Source organism: Ornithorhynchus anatinus, chromosome 7 (assembly GCF_004115215.2).
Source record: "Ornithorhynchus anatinus isolate Pmale09 chromosome 7, mOrnAna1.pri.v4, whole genome shotgun sequence".
Taxonomy (NCBI): domain Eukaryota; kingdom Metazoa; phylum Chordata; class Mammalia; order Monotremata; family Ornithorhynchidae; genus Ornithorhynchus; species Ornithorhynchus anatinus.
In genome coordinates this window covers 48,901,067-48,907,066 of record NC_041734.1, presented here as the reverse complement: position 1 = coordinate 48,907,066, position 6,000 = coordinate 48,901,067, and positions in this window count along the sequence as shown.

The following is a 6,000-nucleotide window of genomic DNA, read 5'->3' as shown; positions in this document are numbered from 1 at the left end:
GATAGAGACAGTCCCTGCCCTTTGACGGGCTTACAGTCTAATCGGGGGAGACGGGCAGACAAGAAGAGTGGCAATAAATAGAGTCAAGGGGAAGAACATCTCATAAAAACAATGGCAAATAAATAGAATCAGGGTGATGTACATCTCATTAAACAAAATATATAGGGTGATGAAGATATATACAGTTGAGCAGATGAGTACAGTGCTGAGGGGGTGGGACGGGAGAGGGGGAGGAGGAGAGGGAAAGGGGGGAGAAGAGGGTTTAGCTGCGGAGAGGTTGGGGGGGGGTAGAGGGAGCAGAGGGAAAAAGTGGGGAGCTCAGTCTGGGAAGGCCTCTTGGAGGAGGTGAGCTTTAAGTAGGGATTTGAAGAGGGGAAGAGAATTAGATTGTCGGAGGAGGGAGGGCATTCCAGGACCGCGAGAGGACGTGGCCCGGGGTCGACGGTGGGATAGGCGAGACCGAGGGACGGTGAGGTGGGCGGCAGAGGAGCGGAGCGTGTGGGGTGGCCAGTGGAAAGAGAGAAGGGAGGAGAGGTAGGAAGGGACAAGGTGATGGAGAGCCTTGAAGCCTAGAGTGAGGAGTTTTTGTTTGGAGCGGAGGTTGATAGGCAACCCCTGGAGGTGTTTAAGAAGGGGAGTGACATACCCAGAACGTTTCTGCAGGAAACAGTCTAGAGGGGGAAGCAGACATTAATATAAATAAATGAATTAAATTATGGATAGGTATATGGGATGGGCTGAGGGAAGGGTGTGAATAAAGAGTGAAAATCCAAGTGCACCTAGATTAGTGAAACAAAGATTTATTTTGCCTCAGTTGAAGTGCATATTTCAGACAAAAGGAATTCTGTTCCAGGTCATCGATTCCCAAATAATAGTCTCAATTCTACACTTGCCTTGTTAGAGTAGACCTGGTGAGAATGGAATTGATTCACTAAATTACAATTTCAAATGGGAAAGAAGTATCAGAACATTTTGGAAGTGGTTGGGGAGAGGAATCGAAGGAGCAAGCAAAACCGATGAAGCGGAGATAAAGAGACGGTATTGGTGATGTTCCTGAATAAAGAATTTTACTGGCAACCTGAAACCTGATTATGAGTGTTTAAAACTTTGGTTTGGCTCCAAAGGTTTCGGTAAATGCTTGTGGAATTTTGGCAGAGTGTAAAGGTAACCTGAGCTAAAATGAGGCAAAAACAAGGGGGAATGTAGCAAAGTATATGAAACTGACATCAGCTTAAAAGTAATAGCCGAGTTTGTGTTTTTGCAGTTGCTGAGATTTTCTGGGATGAAGTGGGAAATTCTTTCTTGCCAAAAACAAAACCCCAGAAGATGGCTAAAGTCTTAAAATAAAACTTTGAAATTATTTTGCAAATCCTCTTGGATTCAAGACTTGTCCCTGCAGAGAAAAAAATATATATATATATATATATTGCTAAGGCTGCTCAAATTGCTCTCTGAGCACTGGGTTAGGGCTAGTGTCTGGGATCGCTGGGTAGCATAACCCAGATGGTGGACTTTCAAATTTTCAGCAACTTTAAGAAAAAACATGGATGACTAAGATCCTTGTCCTTAAGCTACTACTTGTGGATGATTGTGCAGTAGTGTCCGACCCTCTTATAGACATACATTTTCTTGTTGAAAGTTTTGCACAGTTGGCAATAAAGTTCTTGTCGCTTTGGACCAAAAATCAGTCTGGAAAAAGCTGGATTCTGACTGAAGCCCAGTGCCTGCTCTGATGATTTCTGTCGGTGGTGGGCAGCTAAAGGCGACAAATAATTCTGTTATTTCTGCTGTATATGCTCACAAAATGCTGCAGCTATGGATTAGGATATTAATAAGATGTTTTGGGTCTGGAAGGAGAGAGGAGTCAACCTTAAGGCAAAGACTGATGTTTGTCATGTTATTATCAGAGTGTTAACATAGATTAGTGTAGATCGATGGAACATCAAGCCACTTTACCAACTCCATCTGTGCTCTCTGAAGTGGAGAGCCCCCACTGAGGGGCCAGAGAGTGGGCTGGTCCACCTGGGGAGGCCAGATTGGGCTACTTCAACTGGTGCCCACTGGGCCCGCCTGCTGAGAACGGGGCAGAGGGGGCACTGGTCCGACCAGGGGATGGTGACAAAACACCCCAGCTATAGCCTCCGGGACAAGCCCCGGCCTTGCCGTCGCTGCATGAACCAAGCAGCATGGTCTAGTGGGTAGAGCACAGGCCTGGGAGTCAGAAAGACCTGGGTTCTAATCCTGCCTCCACCACTTATCTGCTGTGTGATTGTGGACAAGTCACTCACTTCTCAATTACCTTATCTGTAAAATGGAGATTAAGACTGTGAGTCCCATTTGGTGATTAAGTTACATCTACCCCAGCGCTTAGAACAGTGCCTGGCACAATATAAGCGCTTAACAAATACCATAGGGAAAAAAAGACAAAATCTGATCGTGAAAATTGAGGCCTTTCCTGACTAGACCCTCATTTCTCCTATTCACCTTCCCTTCCACATCACTTGGATCGGTACCGTTTAAGCATTTGATATTTACCTTAGCCTGCACAGCACTTCTGCCATATCCTTATACTCTTCCATTCACCCATCAGTAATTTATTTTGCCTATCTCCATATCTGAACTATGAGCTCCTTGCGGACCCTGAACGTTTCTACCAGTTTTACTGTGTAATTTGCTCTCAAGTGCCTAGTACAGTGCTCAGTACACAGCGCTTAATAAATACCATTGACCGATCAAGGTTCCGAGACACTGTGGGATCACAGCTACTGAGGTGACTTTAAAGTGTCTACTAGAGCTCAGTTGTGATTGTGCAGCCAGGTGGAATGCATGAACGATAAGGATGTCCAAGAGATGGAACACATTTCAGAGGTGGTTGGGGGACATATTGAAGACTCGCTTCAAAATATGCGGGGAACATGTGACATAAAAGACCAGACCTCTTGGCATCAGATGTGCCAACTGACTGTTAAGATTGTAGCTCATTGTAGGCAGGGAATATATCTTGTAGAGCACAGTAAGTGTTCAATAAATTAATTCATTTTATTGTGTTATTCATTTGATAAATACTATTATTGGATAAATCGATTCAGTTGCTTGAGGGCAAATGAATTGTCTCTTTTAAGGAGAACCACATTAGGTAAAAGATGGCTTTAAGCACTGAACTGCAGCCTATTGCTAACCTTCAGATGCATGCTCTAAGGTGGGCTGCGTGTCTCACGCTTCAGCCTCTGTGAACATCGGAAGAGGCAGACCTAAGGCTTGTCTGTTACTTTTGAAGGGAGACTCTATCACATCCCTGTTGATGACTCGCTGCTCTGTCTGCAGCCACGGATTTAAAAATTCTTGGGTCCAGAGATTGCCTTGAAATTGAGTTGCAGGATGGGTCTAATGCAAAGGATTTGGCTGGTCGTCTCATCCTAACAATTTACCTAGCAAGCAGGAATCTATAGCAAGGAGAAATAGCATACAGAAGTCCCCAGTTTAGGATGTGTCACTTAGTGGAGATCATTATGAGGGGATTGGAGCAGCTGCTATTTGCACCAAAACTTAAGGAAGAAATGAAGTCTTTTTGAACTTTCTGGAAAATTTGGTTCATAGTTGGATCATTTGAAATTTTGGTCCCAAAATGCATTTCTTCACAGACATACTTTGGCCCTCTCCCACCTTGAAATAATTTATCCTGAATGCAATTAATGCATGGATGTAGAAGAAGACATGACTGTGCGACAGCACCCACATTCCATTTCCTTTAGAAGAAAGAAAGAAAAAGGTCCAGGTACATCTCATTAAGGAAGCGAGCCCCTCCAGTTCTCAACACCTCAGCAAACACAGTGGGCAACTTCAAGATGAAAAGTATTGTTTGTATATTTTGCCATAGGAAATAGATGCTATTGTTTACACAAACTCTTATCTCCCTCCACGCTTTATCTGAAGAGAATAATGTAAGCCATTTGTGTTGATTGGCAACAGAAAACCTTCTGGAAGAGTAATGCTCCTGTCAGAATGTGGTCACAGATTTTTCCAGTGGTCCTTTCAGAAGGGATTTTGTAACTCATTGGTTTAAAAGCCACCTGGAAGCAAGAGAGCTTGCATTTATTTAATTACTTCATAAGATTCTACTGCTCACCTGAAAGTCAATCTCTAAAACAGGCAATTCTTATCCATCTCCAGATTTCAGCAAGGATCTCTCAGGTTGGTGCCATTTTTCTGGGATCCCACAGCCCACATGGTGGTGTTGGCTGTGGGAAACTTTGATAGAATAGAACAATGTTGTTATTAATGTTATCCAGGTGGCAAAAAAAACCAGGATAGTGAGATGAAAAGATGAAAGCAAAAGGATGTCTAGGAATGGATGTATCATTACATGCTCTAATTAGAGTTTAGCAATTCTGGCCATGGCTGCTCAGCTTTCTTTATAATTTGGCACCAACTATCCTGGAGTTGTGACTGTGACCTAGGCTGTTAGCATCTTGTGGACAGGGAACCCAGCTACCATCTCTGTTATATTGTTCTCTACTGAGCACTCAGTACAGTGCTCTACACATAGTAAGTGCTCAAAAAAATGCTTGATTGGCCCTGTAAGCCAAAGCCCTGGGTCTCTGTTTTTCTTATAGCATCTACCATTGTAACTTAGTAGGAAAAGATCTCCGTGGGTTCTCCAGATACAAAATGCAGGGATCTCACTTGTCTCTCTTTCACCTTTCTTGATATTTTTGGTTGCATTTAATAATAATAATGGTATTTGTTAAGCGCTTACTATGTGCCAAGCACTGTTCTAAGTGCTGATAATGATAACCGTGGTATTTGTTGAGCACTTACTATGTGCCAGACATATACTAAGCGCTGAGGTGGATACGTGCAAATCGGGTTGGACACAGTCCCTGTTCCAAGTGGGGCTCAGTCTCAATACCGTTTTACAGATGAGGTAACAGAGGCACAGAGATGTTAAATGACTTGCCCAAGGTCACACAGCAATAAAGTGGTGGGCCGGAATTAGGACCTATGACCTTCTGACTCCCAAGTCCGCTCTCTATCCACTTTACCACACTGCTTCTTGTCACTGTCACCCAGAGGTGCACGTTACTACATGGCTTTTTGTAGCAGCTAATAACTGCTGGCCTCTTTTGCACACTTCATATCACGGGAACATCCTTGTCATTCCCTCTGTTGCCCTGGCTCTGTCTGGGCTCATTTGGCAGGTGACTCAGATACCTCTGGATCTTCAGATGGATGAAACCAGCCAAAAAGACAGATTGTGTGGAGCAGGGACAATCCATCATTTATCATTTGCCTACTCCTTGGGGTTCAGCTTCACGGGTAGTGGTTCAAAGTGAGAAGCTCTCACCAAAACATACTCATTAGTAGCTGAGCAGGCCAAAATCGTTATGAGGTGACCCCTGTTTTAGAAACCCCTCATGAGTGGAGAGGTTTAGGGGAGCAAATGACCCTGAGTGGAGAATGCCAAGCTTTGATGAGGAGACGAAAACAAGACATTCTGGTTACCTCCATGTAGGACGCTTACTGCAGTATCATCAGTCATGACAAGACTCTGTTTGAACGGAACATCCATTTATAATTAGTTTTAGTGTTTGGTTATTAAGTGTTGCAATTTATTATACCATTTTGAGTGTTAGAGCACAGTACAGTCAAAGATAAGTAATGATTTACCGGCAAGTTCTTGGGAACGACCATTTGGAAATTGGCATTGATTATCCTGTGTACTCTGGCTTTTGCTGCTTTTTCCATAGTATGCGTAAATGTATGTGGTCACCATACCAAAGGTCACCAGTGTTCTCTATTTGCCATCTGTGATTATTTGGGGGTGGGGGGCTCAAGGTATGAGAAAGCTGTTGTGATGGGCTGCTTCGGTGAGGTCTAGACTAGGACTCTAATATTCAGAGACAAGTGACTTGTGTTCTAATCCTGCTATCAGTGACTCATTGTGAGGAAGTCTCAATTAGTGCTTCAGTTTTCCCACTTGTAATTTGGGCCTTACCTAAT